General features: G+C 40.1%; 1 protein-coding gene and 1 long non-coding RNA gene across 3 annotated transcripts in view; both read left to right on the top strand.

Annotated features, from left to right (window-relative positions):
• Positions 1-5,419: 5,419 nt before the first annotated feature.
• LOC127142333 (uncharacterized) lies at positions 5,420-12,613 on the top strand. The gene is made up of 4 exons (XR_007812919.1): positions 5,420-5,478; positions 7,194-7,318; positions 11,037-11,185; positions 12,114-12,613. It is a non-coding gene; the product is annotated as an uncharacterized LOC127142333 (long non-coding RNA).
• Positions 12,614-20,900: 8,287 nt separating this feature from the next.
• Positions 20,901-23,112, top strand: part of ralyl (RALY RNA binding protein like) — a 39,752-nt gene continuing 37,540 nt past the window's right edge. For both annotated transcript variants that reach the window (XM_018677820.2, XM_018677821.2), the window contains exon 1: positions 20,901-21,100. The gene's annotated coding sequence lies outside the window, so the exon portion shown is untranslated. The remainder of the gene's footprint in view (positions 21,101-23,112) is intronic.

The raw sequence follows: 23,112 nt of genomic DNA on the forward strand, positions 1-23,112 counted from the left end.
AAGTATGTTCCTAATTGTAGCTGTTATCCTGTAAAGTTTAGACCTGTGCTTCATTCTCCTGCTGTACAAGAATGAAAACAGTCAGACAGAGGACAACACAAAGTCAGGATTGTGAACTGTGCTTTAGTGCATTTTAAACTAATGGTTCTGAAGTGCTCAAAGGTTTTCAGTTGCTTAGATTCAGTATAAAAAAACGAAGAACAGGAGGCTTATATCACTTTGTAGTGCAAGCTCTTCAATTTCTGATGGTTTTTCTCAGTTGCTTTAGCACAAAAATGGTAATTTTTGAACCACCATGTGAAGTTCTCCAGTCTTTGTATTTCTTCAAATATAAATGTGCAAATATCCTCAACTGACCTTGTGAGGCACTGAGTTAAGATTCAATTACAGCACCAACGTGCAACCTCAAATTTTAGCATGGCTTATCACATGTTGTTACAGTAAATTTAGCTTACTGGTGCCACTCATGCACTCCGGTTCTGCATGTACTTCGCCATGTCAAAGGTTTTTTGTGTATTTTAAGGGTGAATATCAGGTAAAAAATAGTGGTTTGACTGACAGGGGTGTTGAGTGATGGCCAATGAGGTATTGGAGAGGATTTTATGTTTTGTTTTTCATGTTTAAATAGCTCCTGATTTGCATGAATTTGCTACACTGGCTATTTTCATTTTTGTATTTCCTGTTTTACTGTTGGATGTAAAACTGTTGTTTTAACAGAGGAACTTTGGCTTTATCCTTCGATAAGTCTCTGAGAAATTAGAAATACTGATTTTAAGGGTCATTTGGGACACAGTTCCTAAGACATTTGACTGTCATGATTTATGCAGTGATAGAGAGACATGTCATTTGGTCTCAAATGAAGTGTTGTACTGCTCAGTATGAATTTATATGGCAATTTTTTTTAATGTTTTAAGAATCCTCACATTTTAAATTTGCTTCACACTTGCCACAATTCAGTAAATTCACTTCTTGAAGATGTCTTTCACCAAGTAAAACTGCATCAGAGATAAGATAAAGTGCTTCGCTGCAGAGTAAATTCCACATTATTTTAGAGTGTCAGGCTTCATGTTGACATGCAGCTTCCAGCAGGTGGCGCTGGGAAATTGCGATGGTTGTCAGTGCTTCAGTCAGTGCAGGTCTGTCATCTGTATACACCTGCTGTCACATCTGTCTGACTAAATGAATCTCTGTCTCCATCACAGCCTGATCGTCATAGCTGCTTTAATAAAAGCCAGACTCTGGCTAGACAGCTGATGGAATGGCTGATTCGAGACAAAACATTTTAGCATGTAAAACACAATACATTCATAGTCAATAAAGGTCTCTCTCAAAATTAAGCAATCTATCATGTATTTGATTGTTTCAGTTTGACTGTCTCCTTTGTGATACAAGTAAAAACAAATTCTTCCAAACTAAACAATTTATCAAAGATGAGAGTTTGATATCTGTAGGTAAGACATGTAAAGGCTGCATATGTGTCGTTGTTCAAAATTGAATTTCATCAAAGGTCGTCTCGGGGGAGCAGAGATCAAACAGTGTGAGGAGGGGAAAAAAGAAAATGTTTGGAATCAATTTCACGCCTCTGTGAAGAATAATTGCTGTGGATTTTAAACATTATGATATTAAGATAAGCGCCTTTCAGCTTGTCACACCGGAACGCATTTAGCCTACTGGTTTATCACGGCTGCCTGTTTTGTGTTAATTACTAAATAACTGATGAATTTATCTGCTGTAAAAAACATTTTCCATGCTGCTCCTGACTGTGTGCAACATAGATAGATAGATAGATAGACAGATGGATAGATAGATAGATAGATAGATATTGCAGTGTAGGTGCAAATCTTAGATCAGCTGTTCCATGGTTTTAGTGCATAAATAATGAATGCAGTCTCACCAGATAAGTAAGCTCTCAGGACCTGAGAGATCTCCTGGTTTGAAAAGTGAGAGTACATACACACTATGGAACCACATCATTAGGAGCCATATATACCAGGAGTATGAGGAATAGTTTGACATTTTGGGAAACACACTTATTTGCTTTCTCTCTGAGAGTTCGATGAGATAATCGATACCCCTCTTGTGTACATGCATTAAATATAGCGCTTTAGCAACCTGCCAGTTAGCTTAGCTTAGCATACAGACTGGAAACAGAAGGAAACAGCTACCCTGGCTCTGTTAAACAATATTTTCCTGCCAGCACCTCTGAAGCTCAGTAATTAACACATTATAGCTTGTTTTTTAGCATGTTTTTATAGTAAAATTGTTAAATTGTGGATTTAAAGGGTGTTAGTCTTTCTTGACAAACAACAGCTGGGAGGAGTGACATTCCGGAATGTTGCTGTCTTGATGAGGTTGCCAGGCAACCAGCTGAGATGCCTGGTTAAGTAATTGGCAGATGGATAAACCATTTTTCTTCAAGAAAATTCTTCAAAATAAAATGTGAATTAATGTGTGTTTCTCTCTACAGGTGTTATGTTAATTTTAGAAGTTGATTCACAGATATGAACCGTGAGTGGTGCTGATTCTCTAGTCGGGTGCATTCGTTCAAAGAAAATGTCGTGTGATGCATGATTGGAGCCTTTTATAATAAATTCATAATAAAAGTTAATAATTTTAGTATTTTCAATTTTGACTCTGTACAACTTGTTAGGCCAACAAAATAATCAGTCAGTTCAAACACTTTTTTCTTTTTTTTCAGTGCACACCAAGAGAGAGAATGTCATCCTGAATCTTTTCTAGCAGGAAAGTCTAGGCAGGATTTAGACAGATACTCATTAACCTCAGCATTAACAAAATGCCAAACAAATAGCAGCACTGCAGAGGTGTGAACTAAACTAAATAAATGAAAACTTTTTTATACACTGATAAGCCACAACATTAAAACCAGTTTCCAAGGAAATATTCTAGCATTGCTGAAACCAGCTGTACCTATATTCCCCCGACATTGCTCCCTGCATTATTCACGTCAGAGCATTTATATCTGTGTGCAGCAGACCTACATTATGTATGAACAGTCAATGGTCAACCTCTGCTCTGGGGGACATTGGTTTGAGAAAAAAAAGAAATGAGGCTGAGGTTTTCTTGCCATAAACAAGTATACAGTTTGTCCTCAGTAACAGCTCTGTCTAAACAATCACATTGTGAATCTCTCCTATATATAGACAAACTGACCAAACTAATACACGCAACACAAATTAGTAACTCACTTCAGTTGACTAGAGTTGAAGTAGTACAGAAATAGATTGTTGAGCCGGAGATGGGCAGCCAGCTGGTTGAGGTTGGTGGCTCTCTTCGCTCTCCACCGGTGGACTCATTGAGTCTAAAGTAGCAATATGAAGAGTGGGATTTCATTTTCTTTGCCTTGTCCCCGGTATTGCTTTTTATATGAGTGAGGCAATAAAGTGAAAAGGTACACTATAGCCTTAAATTGGCAGGGGCTTGTATTGTAGCAATCTGTAGGGACCCCTGCACTTGTGCTACAGATGATAATTATGTTTTGTGGACCGCTCACTGCTCTGTGCATTATTTTGCTATTTCAGAGAGATGATGGAAAATGCAAATGATTAGAAGAGTGGGAGACTAAAAGTTGTGTGAGAAAGTGAGTGTGACAGACAGAGAGAATGAGTCATTTGAAAGGTCAGCATTGTATAAGCTCTCAGTGTGTTTTTGAATTAAGTAATCTTTTGCATATAGATGTGTTTTCTGCTGTAACTGATTTAAATCAGGTTACTTATGACTTATTTAGTTTATGCTGGTTTTAGTTTGCACGAAAGAAAAGCCTTAATTCTTTAAAAGGGCCTACTTAGCTTTATTTACATAATGCCAGATTTATTTGGGTAAAATTAAGCTGATTATGTTTTTAATTTATAATTTTATGTGGCAGTAATGGTGGGCTTTTGCTACAGTGCTGCTAATGAACAAGTGGCAATGAACCAATATAACAGCACCTCTATTATCACCTTGTTGTCCTATCAACATTCATTGTGTTTCAAGTCAGCGGTAGGTCACAGCAAGACTACAAACATGGAGAGAAACCCCACAGAGATTCTTAGCTGTTGAACAGTGCTGCTCCTGTTCCCCAAATCTATTTTCCCGCATAAACATTCCCTCTAATAAATCTAGCCTTCTATATTTTTTCACAGAAAAAAAGCCTGCAGCTTTGTAGGGGAGTAATTGCACCAAAAAACATTTTAGGAGCTATTTCTTCCCCTGCCAAGGCTGTGTGAGCCTGTTTTATTCCTGAATTGTAAAGCAGAGGTAATTTTGTTGTTTCATCAAATGAATTAAAGTGTATTATGCAGCTGCTACTTTTGTTTGCCATGTTTGAGAGAGAGCTCTCAGTGAGGTAGAGGCAAGACTGAAACAGTTTGCAGCTACTGTACCACATTATGACAGATTTTTCGGTGTCTATGGTCCACATGTGAACTTTGATTGGCCTAAATCCAGTTCAGGCTGTTGCAGACCATAGAGAGCCAAAGTACTGTCATCATTTCAGGGCTGGCCTCTGTTCCACTGTCATCTGTAATTCAATGCAGTTTCTCATTCAGCATTTCTTTCCTTTGTCTTTCTGAAAAAAGTTAAGTGTGTTCCTGAGGTTTGCTTCTCCATATCCTGCTCTGAGATCTGAAATCACTACAGCAGATACACATATGCATGAAACCAATCAACACTCTCTTCTAAAGTCAGTTTTACTATTTAAGTCATAACCTCTGCTGTCTAAAATCATGCTTTGCATGTCCTGCTGTTATTACAAACATGTCTGACCACTGGACTCAATAATGGGTTAGCCCACTCTCTTTAGCCTGTGAGTTTAGGCCTTTAGGGAAACTGAAAATTGTGAAAATGAACAGTATCGGCCTTTGTGCTGTCATCTGCCTTGGTTTTTAACTCGTCCAACACCTGCCCTATTTGTCTGATTTGGCCCACTCAGGCCACCACTTCTTTGCTTCTTCCCCAAGGTGGAGGAGGAGCTCAAGGGTCGCCATTTTGACAGTGCTGATGACGTCAGCGCTGCTCTATGTTCACCTATTTCTCAGGCAGAGTTGGCTTTTGTAATTTACAGTTGCTTGAAACAGAAATATCACAAAAGTTATTGACTTCAACATTTCAGCACAGCAGTTTGTTACAGAGGCCTTCTGCCTTTAGCTACAATAGCCTACTAAGCTAGCAAGCTGGCTGGCTGTTACTGTAGTTCTGAGTGAAACAAAGACTGACCGTTATAAAAAAACACACCATTATAGAAACAGCAATGATAACAATATATAACAAATAGTTACTATATAGTATCCCAGTTGTAGTCTCTCTTGGATTTGGTGTAATGAATGCTGATATTATATATTATATATGATATGATATATTTATTTATTTGTGACAGTAGGTGTCGCTGTAAGTCAAGCTCGTGCTGGTCCTGTGAGACAGATTTAAAATGGCGCTGGAGTTGGCCACTTCGTATTCTCCTTGCTACTTAGACGTCCACAGGTATGTAAAATAATAGTGTGAAACCACGTGTATGGGGTTGACATAACACCTTGATGTTACATAAGCACTAGACTGGATCTGTGGGAAGTGTAAGTGCTCAAAGGCTGAGTTTGGACATAGTTTTTTGTCCAGTGTATGTTTTTCAAGCTAGCGCCAGTTTGTACACTCTGCCTATCTCGAAATGACTGAGATGTTGGTGAGTTAAAGGAGTGCCTGTTTGTTTTATCCACCCTGGAAGGATAGCGAGGTACAGGACAGTTTCACTACCTCATGTTAGGGGAAATAATAACGTTTGAGTCGACGAATTTGCCGTAGTTTTGTGGATGTTGAAACAACTTCTTTTCAGAAGCACAGTTAACAGTAGTTACTGTTTGAATGTTGAAACGTACATTATGTGCCTGGGTTATATCTGTAATTGTAAGCAACAACTGAAGTTACAGGAAATAGTATCCATTAAAAGCCCCGTATGTCTTTATTTTTATGTGTGTTTTAATGATGAGAACAGATTCCAAAAATATGAATGATATCCTGGGAATGGATACGAATGGTGGTTTTGTTAAGGCAGAATAAATATGGCGATTGAGTTGGCCTCACAAGGATAAACCTGTCTGTTCCTTACTGCTGCACAGCTACTGTATTCAAGGCTTCATAGCAAAATAGCTACTGGCCCAGGTGAATAATCCTACCAGCTCACAATAAAGATGTCGTTGAGTTTTTTGGAGCCAGGCTGAGGTCAAAAATGTCCAACCTTATATTTGTGTGGTGGTAAAAGGCAACCTTTGTGAAATGGTAATGTTACTCTGACCTAAATTATCTCTCTCGTAAAGATAGACCATTAGACAAATAGATAGATTTTAATTTTTGATAGATTTGTTTCTACTTTTAGTTTTTCCTGCCCTAAAGTAACTGCTAGTTAGCCAGCATTCTAGCATGGTTACTTAACAGACAATATTTTCATTATGTTTACAGACAATATTAGCTTATTCAAGAAATTGTATTTTCACTACCTATTCCTGTATCACAAGTGCAAACCATCTCTCATTCATGAAACTGTTTATACTCCAGCAAAGCAGGAATATGTTAAATTGAATGGTGCACCATCACTAATATGATAATGTCCTGTTTCTTTTTTTGGTTCTCCCGCTCTCCGTTTCCTCAAAGGTCAACCTTGTCAAAACAGTTTGTAGGTCAACAGCCAGTGTTTGCATGCCAAAGTTTAGTTGTGAAAACTCTGTGTGGATTTCATCTTTCTGAGTGCATCCATTACAGTGAGTTATATAATAATAGTTATTATAAAACCTGGTCTAGGGTTTTCAAGAGTGCTTTGAATGGTCTTGAGATATGGTTAAAAGACTTAGAAACAGGTCTTTGTATTGAGAATTGTTTCTTGTCAAGCACCTGTTAAAGGTCATGAATGAATCTTAAAGCCTTTATGGTACGTAGTCCCTTCTTGTGTTACTTTACCAAGTTCAGCTCTTAAGTTGCCTCACCAGCAGAATTACAAAACAGGCATTGGTTACATCTCTCAACAATCACTCTCTCCTCACATAAACCCACATAAAACGGAAGATATTGATGGTTGTCAGCTGATCTGATCAATGTTGGCTGGCCACTTCTTTAATTCATTAACCGCGTGGCGCATGGTCTTTCAGATGCAATCTAGCTTTGAATAACAGTGAGCTGCCCTGACAGGCTTTGTCATCGATCTGTCGCAGCTCGGCGGTTCTGCCAGCAAAGATCAGACCCATGGGTAAACCTGGAGACGCCTGCTGTTCGTCAGCACTGACTCATACCGAGATGAACGAGGATGGAGGAGGAGGAGGAGGGCGAAGGAGATGAGGTGAGAGTGAGGGAAAGCTGTGGTTTATGTTGGATATTTACATGAAGATACAGTGGGCAGAGGGAGTAGAGACTAGAGATGACTGAGACAGAGACAGACAAACACACATAGACAGATGGAGACTTAGAGAGAGACTGACGGGGGGGGGGAGAAAATGAGAGAAGGAAATTGACAGATGTACAGACAAACAAACTGTGGGAGTTTGGGGTGAAGAAGTCAGAGGCAACCCTGGGGTGTTGGTGGATAGCAGTAATCAAAAAACACTGAGCTCCATTATTGTTATTCAGCTGGTACTCCTCCGGGTCTTGTGGACAACGATTTTAGCTGACTTGCTACAAACACAGCTCCTCACTAAGTCTTGGCCTTGGAGGCTGCGAGGGAGACCCGGACGCTGTGGGAGTTTTCTCTGGTGCTAGAGTCAGCACGGCTGAGGTTTGTGCTGACTGTGGCTCAGCAAGGCCTCAGCGCCCTGCACCTCCAGAGAATGGGGGAATATCATTACCTCCAATCAAACCTGCAGTCTATGAATGGCAATGAGAAAAAAAAAAAACAGCTGGTGAATAAGCTAACTGAAATTAGCTTCCTATGTACATTCATTACGCCCTTGGCACGGCAGTGCCACACTGTTGCACTGCCTGAGTCTGTATGGCACATTTTGGATTCAGCACACGAAGGCCGTCTGCAGTCTGTTTCATCAAAAGTTTAAAATGAAAAGCTTCAGTACAAGAACTGCTGTTTCAAAGTTAAGTTCTCAAATATTCACTGTCTGTGTGTAACTTAGAGAACTGGCTACATTTTACTCTGTTTGGATGAGGATCCCAATTGATAAAATCCGCAAATATAGACGTTAAGACGTTCACCAAAGACAGCAAACACTGTGTTTGCAGTGTATTACTGTTGCATTTGATGTACTCCTTGTTGAGCGAGCCACAGTCAACAGGAGAGACCTTGTTTGCTGGCAGGGTTGTATTGGAAAAGTAGATGTATTGCAGCTTGTAAATTCACAAAGTTGCTCTTATCACATGCAGCTATATTCACACAATTTAAATTACAGCAAAGAGCTAGTCAAGTCAGAAATGTTTCCAGCCTCTGGGGAGCTGTTGTCAAAGTTTTTTAAGGAGGCTCTATAGGAAATACTCCCCTAGCAGCACATAGACCTCAAACCAGTCCTTTAAAATTTAAAACAAAGTAAAGAAAAATATCAGATGGCATTTTAAAACATTTAATGGAAGTGTGGCACACTTCTTTCAAGTGTGTACACTACTTTTCTCTTTTTTTCATTCTTTGGATACAAATGTTTTTTGTGTTCAAAGGCAGCGATGCTGTCAAAGTGCTTCTCTGCCTCAGGGTTTATTTATAATTTAAAATTTTCCTTCTTTTTATGAAATAATAGGACTGGGCCTCACCAGAACCATTTAAATGCTAAAATTCGCATACCTAACAAACTCATAGAGGCTATTGACTTCCAATAAAAACATATTTTGAAGTGGATTGCAAGAAATAAACTACAGTTTATAACTTAATCTTATCACATATATAGGGGTGAAAGTGTTTTTCTGTATTTTAGAGCGTGGTTTAAGGCCATTTCTTTTCTTTCCTTTTCATGCTTAAAATGTTTTAAAAGTATGTGTGAACCCTTGTAGACTTGATGTCCTGTGGAGTTCAGTGGTATTGACCATATTATGGATGGAAAAGTACACTGCATTTGCTTTGAAGCATTTTCATCCTAAAATATTCCTCTCAGTTTGAATTCCTCATAGTTGCTACATCTTTAACTCTTGAGCTCTTGATGTTGGATGGAAGCAGACCTCTCTGGTCAGACTCTTTAGATCTCTTTGACCCAAATACTCTCAGATTGCTGTCAGACACGCTACACTTTTATGCTGAACACAGACTTGCATAGTGAAACCATCTTCAGGGCTTTTAAGGCTTCAACTGGAAGCAACATACCTCTTTTAATCTACAGTATACAAAGAACAAAACATACTTTAAGGGGGCTTGCATTGGGTGTTGCTTTTGTATAGAAACAAATCAGAAGGGTATTTCCGATGCAGGATTACGGCTAGTACAAGCAGAAAGTAGATAACTCACATACTGCAGTCCCAAGTCCCTCTCTCCTGCTTTTTGAAGTTCACCACACATTTACTGAAGGTCAGTGGTGTGCTGCAGCGGTGTAGAGGAGAAAGCAGAGCAGAGACGAGATGACATATCCTTTGTCTGTGCAAGCAAAACACCGCCGTCTTTGTGAGGCAAGGATAACAGGCAAAGCCATCTTGTTTTGCCATCTTCACTTCTATGGCAGCAGCCTTGGAAAAAATAGTCTTTTCTCTGTCCACTTACAGCAGGATGACTTACTCATCGCCTCTGACGTACATATGTATTATGTATCTTGTCTTTTGTTCCTTTGATGAAAGATCCCAATGTTAAACCAGTATTGTATTCAATATTGCACACTGTCCATAATGGCAGGATTAACTTTTTTCTTCCCTCACATGGGAGTATTCATATATTAGATGCAAGGAAGACAAAACTATGCGTTTGGCCTTAAAGGATTAGTTTAATATTTTGGGTAAAGTTGATAATTTAGCACAGTTTGCCCATGCCTGCCAAGAAATAGTCCCATACATAACCTCAAAAACATGAACTGTTGTTTTTACACTTGTTTTTGTACAGATTTAATTATATACTGCTTTAATCAATGACTAAGAAAGCAAATATATGTTTTTCCCAACCTAATGAATTATTCTCTTAATACCATGCATTTTTAAAGCTCACATTATAGAAAGTGGCACAGAGAAATTCTCTTGCACATGCTCGGTGATGTGGTGACTTCCTGCAGGGCAGAGCCAGGCTTGCCTCCCACCCCTGATTTCCAGTTTTCACACTAAGCTAAGCTAAGCTAAGCTAACTGGCTGCAGGACCTAGCCTCATATGGAACAAATTTTAGATATGAGAGTGTTATCGATCTTCTCACAGAGGATGACATGAAAACCTTCCACTTTTACCCTCCACCCCTCTGTCCTACACAGAAACACCTTGACAGCTTTCCTAATGTACTCTCTGTGCTGTTGGTTGTACACTCTCTTCTCACTCTCTTTTCTCTCTCACACTCATTTTTATTTCTTTCTAGGTTGCTTATTATTTACTTTTTAAAAAAATCAATGCTCTGCGCTGTTGTGAAGTATACAGCAATGTGAAAAACCCTGGAAAATTGCAGAACTAATCATTATCACTGTAGTAGGGCTATTTATCTTGGAGTTTACGCGCTTTTAATTTGGGCTGTCTCTGAAGGACGGAGCTGACCAGCCTACAGCTCCGAGGCGGGCGTAATGAAGCAGATGCTTGGCAGATGTCAAGGTTAAAAAGTGCTCTGTGGAATTCACTTTTTGTTTAACAGGCTGTTGAGAACATGCCTCATAGCCGTAGCCTGTGGAAGTAAGGAACTAGCATGTGTGCGAGGCAGGGAGTATATGTTTTTTTTTTTTTTTTTTTTTGGAGTAAACTTTGAGAATGAAAACACAACAAAGAAGGCGTGTAGTACTCTGAACCTTTCTACGTATGTGTTTGTAATCACAGTCCTCCATTTTTCTTCAGGTTTTGAGGTTGGATGAGAAAAGAAAAAAACAGGTCCAGAGGGAAATGGTGACAAAGTACACAGAATCATGAATTGAAATGACACTGGTTGCTCTTTATTTCCCTCTCCCTCTCTTGTATTCAGATTGAAGGCAGCTGCCAGCCATGGAGATGATCATTTTCAAGATTCAACTTAAGACAGAGCCCTGCTACCTTTTGAAACTTATAAAAGACCAACACTCGTCTTTTCACGGGCAACATGGGAGAGAAGCACCAACAAGGAATGAAGAAAAGGTAGATTTTTTTTTTTATCTAAAGCTGTCACTGCTAGGAGGAAACCATGAGGACGTATTTCAGGGAAGTTGTACTCTTCCTGGTGTCTTCTAAAAGTTTGATGCACTTAGAGCATATTTACTGATATTTGTCACTTTTATTTAAGAAAGATGCACATTAAAAGGGGAATTGATCAATATTCTGTGTAGTCATATAGAAACAATTTCGCATATTTGGTGTAAACTCTCTCCTTCTGAAGATGCTGTGATTGACATTTTAAGATTTATGACACTGTGGGGGTTTCAGCTGCTTTTTCATCTTTGACAGTAACAACTCAGCAGAAAAAACCCTCCCATTAGTGCAAGGACTGCCATTACCTCTCAGCTATTGTTACATGCACAAAATGAGCTCATTTGGAGGAGAGCGAGCTCTGTAGCCCCGCATTTCTGTTTACAGTCTCACCTCATATCTTTATGTAGGTTGATTTGTTTTAGTTTTTTATTCTTATTTTTGGTTTATTTTCCTGCTGTGCTGCTTGACATTGGTACTTGCAAAACACAACCCAACTCTCTGAAAATTAACAAGGCCGTGTCTCTGTTATGAAGGAGGAGGAGTGGGCACGATGCGGTAAAAATTACCCACCTGATGCTTGCTGAACACGCCACACACACAGGGAATTGCTTCGCTCTTTCACTATTTGATAATCAGCTGCAGCAACAATCAGAATGGGAAACGAGCAGCCGTAGAAGCATGTGCCTCTTGAGTGCACATTGCTTGCAATAAATAGGCCTGTGAATCAGTCTCAATTCTTATCCTCAGCCAACCCTGGCCTGCTACTAGTTGTAACTGATGATTTATTAAAATGTTCTCACTAATACCCCCCCAATCATGCCCTGTAACGTGTGGCCTGCAGGGAGAAAGATTCAGTCACACTCTCTCCACCTCTCAGGCCATGCCAACGCTGCGGGTCACCGTCAGGTCATTCCAACAGAACCTGTTAAATAATTCAAGCACTGGACTGGAGGGCTGGGACCCACATGTCACACACAATGAGGAAGCACGCGACACTAAACTCCAGCCAGACTCTCACAGCTCATCATCAACTGCCAACGGGTAATGAACCTAAATGACCTGACATGAGCAGAGAGGGATAAATTAAGTGCGGTGGGACTGCAGAGCATGCACAGAGGACGGTCCCTTTATTCTTTATCTAATGTTTACCTAATGCTGAATCACTTAAAGGAAAAGTTTGACATTCTGTATTTCCATTTCAGTTTTTTCTCTAAAGGGTAACCTCAATGTTACTGAACACAGAGACACAGGACTCTCTCAGACATATACAGCTTGTTTATGCTCTGGGCACCAGTTTTAATCATTTCAACTACATTTCTGAGAAATCATGTTCTCTTTGTGTTTTTGATACAGTGGACAGGGGCTAAATACAACAATACCCATGAGCCTCGGCCACTGTTACTATGGTGAAGAAGCCAGTCAGAGGCAGAACAATTGTATTTGTAGCAAAGTCGAGTAAACGTAACTCTCTTTAACTCGCACCATCCGTTAGCGATGCCTATGACAAACTTCAATCTTGGTGTGTGGATGATTATTAACAAAATGCACCGTGGGAGTTGTCATTCTCCATGGACATGCCTATGTACCCTCAGCATTTTATCAGAGTTAGATAATTTTCTAATGCAGATGTTCATCTTGTGGACTGACCATTCAATCAGGGGAGTTTCATGATGATCCAAGCCACAGAAACTCTCCAACTGTGAGTCACCGAACGCTGTCTATGGAAACAAACGAGTGGGACTTTTACTGCCTAGCTCCTCCCACTTTGCTGCTCTATAGTCCAGCACATAATCCTCCTGTAAAAGTGAAAATTGTTGTTTTTACACTTAGGTAAGCAAGTAAGATATATAGTTTTAATTAGTGAGCTTTAGAGGTGCTGGTAGGCACATTTTCTTACCTTTAGACACAGTCAGGCTAATTGTCTTTATGCTAAGCTAAGTTGACCGTCTGCTAACTGCAGTTTCATATAGTGCAGTTTCATACAGTGCAACGCTGCCAATCTTCTCATCTCACATATTTCTCAAAATGTTGAACTGTTCCTTTAATTCAACTGCTGTTTGCTGTTGTTGCATTTACAGAGATGACTGATGAAAGTATGCAAGCATCATGCCTAATTTACAGCTGAGGAAATTCACTGAACACATGAAGTCAGCACGAGGATGCACTGAAAGGTTTTGACAACTTCTGAACATTTTAAATCCCCTCAGGAAGCTTAATAATCACCCCTTGAGCCTCAACTAAGAAAGGAGGGAAATGAGCGAGAGCATCAAACTTCATCGGCTGAATTAATCAGGAGCCTGAGAGCACTCTTCAGAGCGCAGGCTAGCATCACGTCTAATGACTTCGAGTCGGAGCACAGTGTGTCCTTAATTGAACTTTAAACACTCAAGAAAGATGAGGAGAGAGGGGACAAAAAGTACACTGTAACACTGTGTACCCATTACTGTTTACATAGCAGAGTTAAAGTTCAGGCTGAATTCTTGGTGGGATACAAAGAGACAAGCTCCCGACAGGGTTAAAGGTGCAAACGCAGATTTCCACTACAATGAGAGTCACGATAAATCCTCAGCGTCTGCACTTCCTGTCTCTGTTTTTAGAGCAGATGCAATGTTTTGAGTCTATTCTTACTGAATGGGCATTTTCAGGGAACGAGTACTCATCGTGCAGTAAGACCTTGCTTTGTGCAATAGACACATATTCCCCAGCGTGCTATAATACATCATGAAGTTTGCATAGCAGGCAAGTCAGGAGTTTCACATTTGCAATTCATAGCAGCTCCCCCCACGCGTTTGCTTACTCTCTGGTGTAATAGACTCCTGTCATTGATGAGTCCCCAGGGTGTCCAGAGTGAATCCTTTCTCACGTCTGTATCGATTGGCCAGAGAGTCCTACCTGATTTACATTGACAGGAGCATTTGGGTTCAGATGAAAGTAAGCATGTTTTCCAAATTGGAAACACAAGGGACACGTCGCTCTGCAAACAGACAGCTGGGAAGGTAAACTGACGTTAGGATTGAATGCCAGTGAAGAAGGCTGACTTGGCTACTTTTGTCTCAATCCTTCAGGGGCATTGGTCACTTTAAACAAAGTGTGTCCTCATGCTTTAGGGGTAATTTAAGGTTAAGGTGTTTATTTAAATAATGCTTATGACTTATGTATGTAGGACTTGGACAATTATTCTGCTCTTTTAGATTAAAATAAATAATTTAATGATTCACTGTATTATAAAATTATAACGATGCTGATGTGAATTCAGTTCATTCAACAAAGACGTCTGACCCTGATTGTGTTGTCAGTAAAGAAGGGCACTAATGTATGCTTAAATCAGAAGTGACATGTACAGTGAATACATTTTTAAAACCTTGCCTTAAATGTCAGTCTACAGTTTTAAAAAAAATACATTTATTTTATTTTACCATTGAAAACATTTGCAGTCCAAAAGAGTTGAAGCAGCAGTAACTGATTTTTTGGGCACTTAGGGGCAGCAGACCAAGCAGTAAACACAGCACTGACGTTAATGCCACCTCACAAAGAATTTATGGCTAACATTTTGCCAGAAACTGCCTATTTAAATATTAAGCAAATACAAAACAACATTAGTAATCACTTGTGTGTATCAGACAACCTCATGCATATAACTAAAGTATTCACTCCCCTTTTAACCCCGCCAACTCCTGAGGAAAATATCTGACTTAAGCTGCTAAATGTTCCAGCTAATTGCTAACTTTGCCTGTCTACCTTTGTGCTGGACAGGTTATTTATCATACATGCTGCTGGAAACGATTCTGATGTGAGTGATGAGAGTTAATCAGCTGTAAAGCTGTGAAACAAAACTGTTACTTAGCCCTGCAAAAAATTGCAAAGTTAGGTGTAAATGGTCTCATCTAGTTTCTTCACTACAAGCAACACCTGTCACAACAGTGATTTGATCTATAAGTTTTTGCTATAGCTACATAGCCAATATTACCATTAACAGCTGTTATCAGTCTAGAGGAAATGTTTCAAATTCAGCATCAAACGTCATTCCTTTACTTACCAAGAGCAAATGTTAAAGCTTGTTTTGCCTTTATTTCTAACCCTTTTCTTCTGCTGAAGTTAGCATGCTAACTAGCTAGCCAGCCCCTTTGCGATCGCGACTTACTGAAGTGTCCAGTCTGCCCTCAGTCTAACATGAGAGGATGAAAATGTTGCACTGCCCAGAGGGAATATTATAACCTCTTGTCTTGTAAACACAACAATGGCTAATACAAAAATCAGTCACACTTTTGGTCTTATGTTCAGACAGGATAAAAAATATTCTGAAGTGAATCGGTGTGATTGCCGTGTTAATTCACAATATGATACAGAGACCAACAACATATGGGTGGCCATATTGAGAAACCAAATGAACAGATGGACTAAAAAACCCACATAGTCATTTAGGTGTCAGGGCTCATTTAAGAGTCAGTATCAGAGGCTGGGTGTTTGATTTTAAAAAGTCAGTGGTGCTTTTTAATTTAAGTGAGATTCAGTCAGTGACATTTGATGGACGCACAGAGAAGAGTGAATCATTAGGTTTGTGTAGAAAGATGTGCCTTCAAATATTCACCTCGCTACCTTAAACTGTGAATTTTGTGGTGCTTTGGAAAACATGGCTTCACAAAATCATGACCAGCATGTTAAGAATTCCACCCACGTGGATGGAAGAAGATTACAAGATGTTCAAATTACATCACACACAGACAGTCAGTGCAACACTTTGTTTTTAAAGCAAAAACATTAGCTTGAATTCATATTTGACAGGGGGCAGATGAGGTAGTGAAGCTGATGTAATTATGTTGTTGATGCCTGCTTTGCATGGTATGAGAGCTGACAGAGCCAGCAGCTCAGGGAAATGTGAGCCTAAAGAATGTCAAGGGTTTTAGTTTCACAGAGGAACACGACAGATCTTGGGAAATGTCAATGTGTAAACACATTAAAAGGTTACACTTCATCAGTCTCATGCACGCTGGCAGGTGGTGCATGGACAAACTCAGGACCTGCACATGCACAGACTCTCACTTTCAGACATAAGAGAAAAAATACACACAAACTCCCACAGAAACACACACAGACACTGACTGCATCTGTAAATGACCTTTTGTCTAATCATTATTTTTGAGTAAGCAGCACAAATGGCGTTTTCATGAATCTCGCAGACAACCAAATTACTTTTCTTTGCATAGGAATTTCTATGAGAAATGCGAAGAAATGCTTGAAAAATGGGGTATGAGCAAAACAGAATTAAAAGAGCAGCAGAGGTAAAAAAAAAAAGAGAAAGAAAGAAAAAAAAGGAGAAGACAAGCACTCAAAATTTCCTCAGAGCTGTAATTTAGACACCATTAAAATGCGGTATTTATTTTCCAGAGGACCTTGAATAATACTGGCAGCATTACACCAGGATGAAGCGTATTTGGTCTACATATATACACCACTCAGCCAGCAGCTTTGACTTCTTTCTCTACATATCCTAAATTGTATTTAATAGCTCCAATCAATGTGGGTATAGTGAATCCCCGCTGCTAATGCACTATTCGTATTTGAAAAGGGGACATTGTGGGCGAAGCATCAGTCCCTTTTGCCATTAACGTTGCATTACATGTCCTGTTACCCACCATAATTATAGCTCTTGCTCGGCCAGAGTGCAGAATCATGACTCAAATATATCCAGCCTATCAGGTGTTATAAGGAACACACTCGGCCCTACACGCAGAAACTCGCACACCTTGTCTGCCTCCCATCGCCTGCGTACATGGCTCAGAGCTGGATGTGTTAGTCAGAGTATCGGCTTTAAGACGAGCGGCAGTGCCAGATACTGTTGGACTGTCCGCACAGAGCTTGGGACTCCGGCCAGAGAATTACCATGTGTATTGGGGTGGAGAAAGGTGGATAGAGATGAATAGATACAGAAATCCTTGGCCATACTGTGCTGGAGTGGCATCTGCTCTGAGATTTGAGTGTGACACTGAGCAGAGTGGAGTGGCCTGACTTTTTTGCTTTGCTTTTTAGGAATATGTCGCCTGCTATTCTTACAGCAACGCATATGAATGGTCTGGGACTTCACTTCAACAAAAACCATTCCCATAACAGAGCTGATGATGTCTCTATACAGTGCTGAAGTCTTTTCTCTTTGTGGTGTCTGTTCGAGGCTGTTGGATTGAGTTACTCCAGCTATTGTCAGTCTGTGTATTAAGTCCTTAATAAGTTCTGTGTAACTACCAGCCACATTCAAACTAATGATCTACTCAGATGGGCTGCACTCATTAAAATGGCTGTAATATTCTTTATTACACGCCTACTTTGACTTGACAGCAGTCAGTCGTAGTGATGAAGCCACAGACAGTTATCACCTGACTCTGCAGTTTGCCTCAGTGCTGAACATTTTAGCATCTTTCAGCTCATTGTTTTGGTTTCAGTCTATAACTTTACTGTTTTGCTTCAGTCTTAAAGCGGGCAGCTGTAAAAAAGTTCTAAAAACTCACTGCACGCTACCTGCCCAGTACCAAACATCAAATATACTGTTAGTGACTAGTGGAGATCAAAAACAGAGCTAAAAGAGAATGACTATTAAATTTCCATTCATCATGATCGCCAGAAGTACACCTCCAAACGAATGAGACTTTGTATCTGCTGGATGTGTAACTGTTTACCATATCATCTTCATAGGTTATAGGAAGTCAGTGTTGTGTTCACAGCTTCTCACCTGAAAACAAACAGCCAACCTTGATACATAGAGAATATGTGTGGTTGAGACTTTGTACAATTTCATACTAGTGGGGAAATATCAGAGTGCTAACCAGATTTAGCTAAATCACTAGCAGTGGTGGAAAGGAAGTATTTTAAGTAAAGTAATGTACAGTTTTGAGATATTTATACTTATTTGTTGTATTTCCTTTTTCTGCTACTTTATACTTATGCTCCACTGCAATTCAGAGGCAAATATCGTACTTTTTACTCAGCTAGTTATTTGATTACTGCAGTCACTCGTTGCTTTGCAGATTCAGATTATATAGACTGAGCAGGTTAATTATAATGTATGGTTAAAAGTTAAGATAAGACTAACAAGCAACATTAAAGTAAAATAATTAATGATAATCCAGGAATATATATTATTATGAAATTGTATGTTTTGATGCTAATATTAAGTTACAATATTTCTATCTTGGGGTGTTGCTACTACTTTACTTTTATAACTACAGCTATTACAGCGATTTTAACACCTTCCCAAACTACACCTCATAAACTCATAAGATCTCAAAAACATGTTTGATAAATCCTGTTCCTGTGATGTTTGTCAAAATCTATCAAGCAATTCATCCTTGTAAAAGAAAACAAAGAGGCCTTGGGAGGAAGTGCAGTGCCCTTACATCTGTCTGTCTCTGCCTATCAGCCCCTTGAGAAGTCATTGATCCATACAGACCCTTTGCTCATTTGCCCGGCAGACGCTGCACCAACAACAAAGACTTCTGTTCCTCCCTGACAGCATGACCACTCATGTTTCCGTCAAGAATGGGTAGGAACCCTAGAGCTGTCAACTTCACAGAGCGGGATCAAATGAAACATGATGAGAAGCCAGGCTGGAGTCTTAAGTTTTCTAGACCAAAATACACTGCGCCATTTATGTCCTGGAGTTACCTTCATGTTTGGGAACATGCTCGGTCAGTGTTGCCTCTCACCTGTGGGCTGCAGGTGAACTCGCTGCCTGACATTAACCGAGCTTTAAACTTTGTTAGAGAATTGTGCAATTGTGTTTACATCCTCACTGATGATCAATATTCTCATACGGCTTAACAGAACCTCAGCTGATTAATCCTTTAAGTAGTTTTTAATGAGAGGTTGGAGTTGTTAAACTGATGATATATGGGAACCTTTTTCATCCATTCAGTGGATGATAACAGCCTTCAGCAAACATGATAATTAGCAATGGGAACTAAATCTTTGTAAATAAAATATCAGGCTGCCAGGAGCAATGTAATGAGAAATGATTGATGTTGTTGCAACAAGACATTTCCTCTTATGTTGCAAATGTTGTGGTGATTTAATTCCAGGTTATTACACATGTAACTTGGGTCTAATTTTTGTTAATTTTGGCCATCATTTTTATAATTTGTCTCTCACCAAGTTAACTGCTGAAGTTTGTGGTGAATCAGATGGAGGACACAAAGAGACAGAGAGAAACACAAGCAGACAGACAGGTTTAAACAAACTACTGTTAGCCAAACTTATTTATAAGAAAACCTTAAAAATAACTTTGACCCACTGGACCTTCTGTAGTGGTGAGGTCCTACTCCTAGAAAATACAAAAGTGCAACAACAGGAAACATAATTGCAACTGAAAACATTTTCCGTTTACGAAGTGAGGATATGTTGTTAATTCACATACTATCTGTAGATACTGAACACAGCAGTGAAAATGTTAACAGACAGTGTATTAGTTTTCTGACAAAGTATCTGATCTTGCAGTACAGTATCCACTTGTAGTGACTGCAGCATTATTAAACTTTGTTATGGTTATGTGTGGGCTCAGACAGCACTTGGTTAAGGTTAGAGAAAGACTGTGGTCTGATTTTATTGAGAAAAAAGTTCTTAGTGACTTCAGATAAAACTTATTTTCATCTAACCAGAACCATGATTGTGGGAGAAAGATCTTGTCTGAGCCACAGACTGAAACAGACCGACTGAAAAACTGTAAACAAACAAACAAACAAACAAAAAGAACCCAAAGTTGTAATAAATTGGCATTCCCCTTCAAAACAACAGTTTGAAATTTTGGGAGTTTTGTTTACTTTGGACAAAGCTGTGCTAGTTGTTTCCACCTGTGTCCACTCTTTATGCTAGGCTAAGCTAACTGGACGCTCTCTGTAGCTTCATATTTACCAGGCGGACAAGAGAATGGTATCAATCTTCTCATCTCACTCTTCATCTAAGTGATAAACTATAGTTTTAAGACAGTAAACACAGCTCTCAGCCTTCCTCTGCTCATTATCCCTTAAAAACAAAGCTACTTGAGATCCCTCATTACAGGTTTCTATGTTTGGCCATGACTGAAGTGTCCAATCACCAAACTGTGATTACATACACTATACACTATATTAGAAATAATTTTGTGTGGCAGACATTTATTTCTTTGCTTTGTTGCCCTGTTAATCATCTTGCAACCCCTTGGCTGGTCCTGACCTGCTGGTCTGGACCCGCTGTTGAATGTGTAATGTCTTCACACCTGCAGAGACCCCCTTTTTTTGTGATTTGTAGCTCAACTTATTTATATCCATGCCTTGGTGTATATTTAATACAGCATGCACTGACCAGAATATATAAAGCTTTCTCATACCAAATAAATCCCAACAGATCCCTTTTTGATAAAAATACAGACAGACGGGAGGTCATCTGAGGGGATGCTTGTTGTCGTACCTTCCAGCTGTGTGAAAAGTGATATTTATCAGACAAATCTGATTATACGCCTTTATTCACTCGATTAATTGTCAAAAATGAAACTTCACTTTCCCATACGGACCCTCCCTCAGTGACCTCCTGTTAGAGCCCAGGACCCTATTTTGAGAAACTGGAATAGCGCTGGAGGGGGGGTGGAAGAAAAATCAATGACATTACCCGAAAAGCTCCTATCCATTACAGCACTGAATACCTTCGTGTGTGTAGCTACGAGAGAAAAAGCTTGGACTGATTCAAAAAACTCTGGCCAATCCCGAGTCACATGACTCAACAACCGGCAGCGATAGAGAGCGCAAAAGGGACGCAGAGCCTCGGTGTACACAATCCTGCACACCACCAATCCACCACCGCTATACGCCCAATTTCTTTTTAATTGAAACCTTTTACTCCCGCTCGGTGAGTACATTTTCCACTGCCATTTTCTTACGCATATTTTTATCCTCTTTTTCTTCCTTCCTTGTCTTGGTGTTCCGACAGTGGGGAAACAAAAATGTTTTCTCGTTTTCTGCATGCAATGGTTTAAATCTTTGGATGCTGAGTGTTGGTGCTCCGGCGACATCCACTGAGAAACAGCCCTACGTGCTTTGCGGACGCTCTTGATATTTTTTTTTCCTACCCCCCTCCTCCTTCTCTCTCTTCTTCCTCTTCTCTTCCCGAAGCAGCTTCTTTACGAGCTCACTTGTTTTAATCCTAAACCTTTTGCTTATTTTCTGGCTTTTTCCTCCCTCTCTCATGGCTTGTTTTGGTGTGGTTTTGGTTTTGGTGCTTTTCTCTGATCTTGCAGTGTTTCTCTGGTGTTGGAGGCTGAACGTCTCCGAGGGCGCAAAAATAATTGTTTTGATTTTCATCTCTGAGGATTTTGCTTTTCCTATAGGTGAGAAATTTAACTTTGCTGGAGTTTGTTTTGGCATTTTGTACTCTGTACTTCTTTATGCAGCCTTAACGAGGAAACTTTTTTTTTTTTATTCTGACATCTTTTTTTCCCCGATTATCTCGGACAGAGCTGGATTCGGGTTGAATTGTCAAATAGTTTCAGATCTTTAGACAGTAAATTTGTTTTCAGCATGCCACGATTAAAGACATTTTTATCTTAAATCCTGTTTCTTATGACGGATTATAGCGAAAAGTGATCAAAAATATCACAGAATGCAGGATTTTGTCCTTCAAAGTTGCCTTCCAGTGATCGCAATTTGGGAAAAAAAAAAAAAATTAAAGTCATGATTGCAAATCACTGCTGTGCCAACCGAACCACACACAGCTGTGCTCCTCCGCCCCGCTTTCTCTCGCAAACCTTGTTGCATTTGCGACTGACACAGTCAGACATCACACAGAGAAGGTTAGGAAACTTAAACTGGCTCAATTGGTCGATGGAAAGAGAGGGGTGGAGGAAGAGGGGGGTGGTGGCGGAAGGGGGAGGGAGGAGTATCTTTAAGGCCCAGACAAATTCTGCAGCAGCTCATTATGCAAATCAGGCTGATAGATTTGATTAATAGTTTGACCTTGACATGCAGCCACAAACCTGCAGGCGACACATTTGAAACCGCACTAAAGTCCAGTGGCAATTAACAGACAGAAAAGCGCAGTGTTGCCCTTTTAATTGACCACCGGGATCACCTTTTCGAAAATGCTTGAGTAAAGTTTGTTTTCCTGCTCCGTTAAAAGAAAGTGCTCCCCCAAACTTTCATGGCTCAAGACAAAAACCTCCTTTCAGTCATCCTGCAGAGATATGGGTGAAGGCATTTGACAGTTATTCCAGCCCCTCAGACTCTGCAGGTCAGGGAACAGGTGGGGGAAGCCGAGCATGAAATGTGCTGCTACGCAAACAATACTTATCTCTCACCAGGGATGAGGTGGGAGGATGGCTCTGGAATAGCTCGGCCTATGTGTGCACACACACACGCACGCACCCATGCACGCACAGAATCACTATGAGCCCAGAGAGGAGAGGGAAGGAATAAAGTTCAGCCAGGCATTTCTGGACCAGGTCAGTAATCTGTCTGCGTCCAGCGGTCTCTGCACCCGTGGGTTGGGATGATCATTGACCCTTAGCGAGGTGTACGATGTGGGCTGCCTCAAAGCCACGCACCACAGAGTCCATCCTCTGCGAGATATGGGTGAAAAACAGTTTTAGAGCGGCTCCAGCTTTCAGGCTATAGGTCAAAGAACAGATTAGGGGAGCTGCTTCTCCCTGTCTCTTTTTATATCCCTGCATGTGAAAGATAACCAAAGAGAAAAACCGATGAGGGAGTCAGACACACAGAGAGTAAAGGGACGGCGTGCTTGTGTGGGAGAGAGTGCCGCTGTCGCAAAAATTGCGTCAAAAAAATTTCCGAGCACTCACACGTGTATGATACCCACTTCACACAGAATAGTCCTGTGTTACATTATGCATGTGGCAATACCCACTG

This window comes from Lates calcarifer, linkage group LG4 (assembly GCF_001640805.2).
Source record: "Lates calcarifer isolate ASB-BC8 linkage group LG4, TLL_Latcal_v3, whole genome shotgun sequence".
In the NCBI taxonomy this organism is placed as follows: domain Eukaryota; kingdom Metazoa; phylum Chordata; class Actinopteri; family Centropomidae; genus Lates; species Lates calcarifer.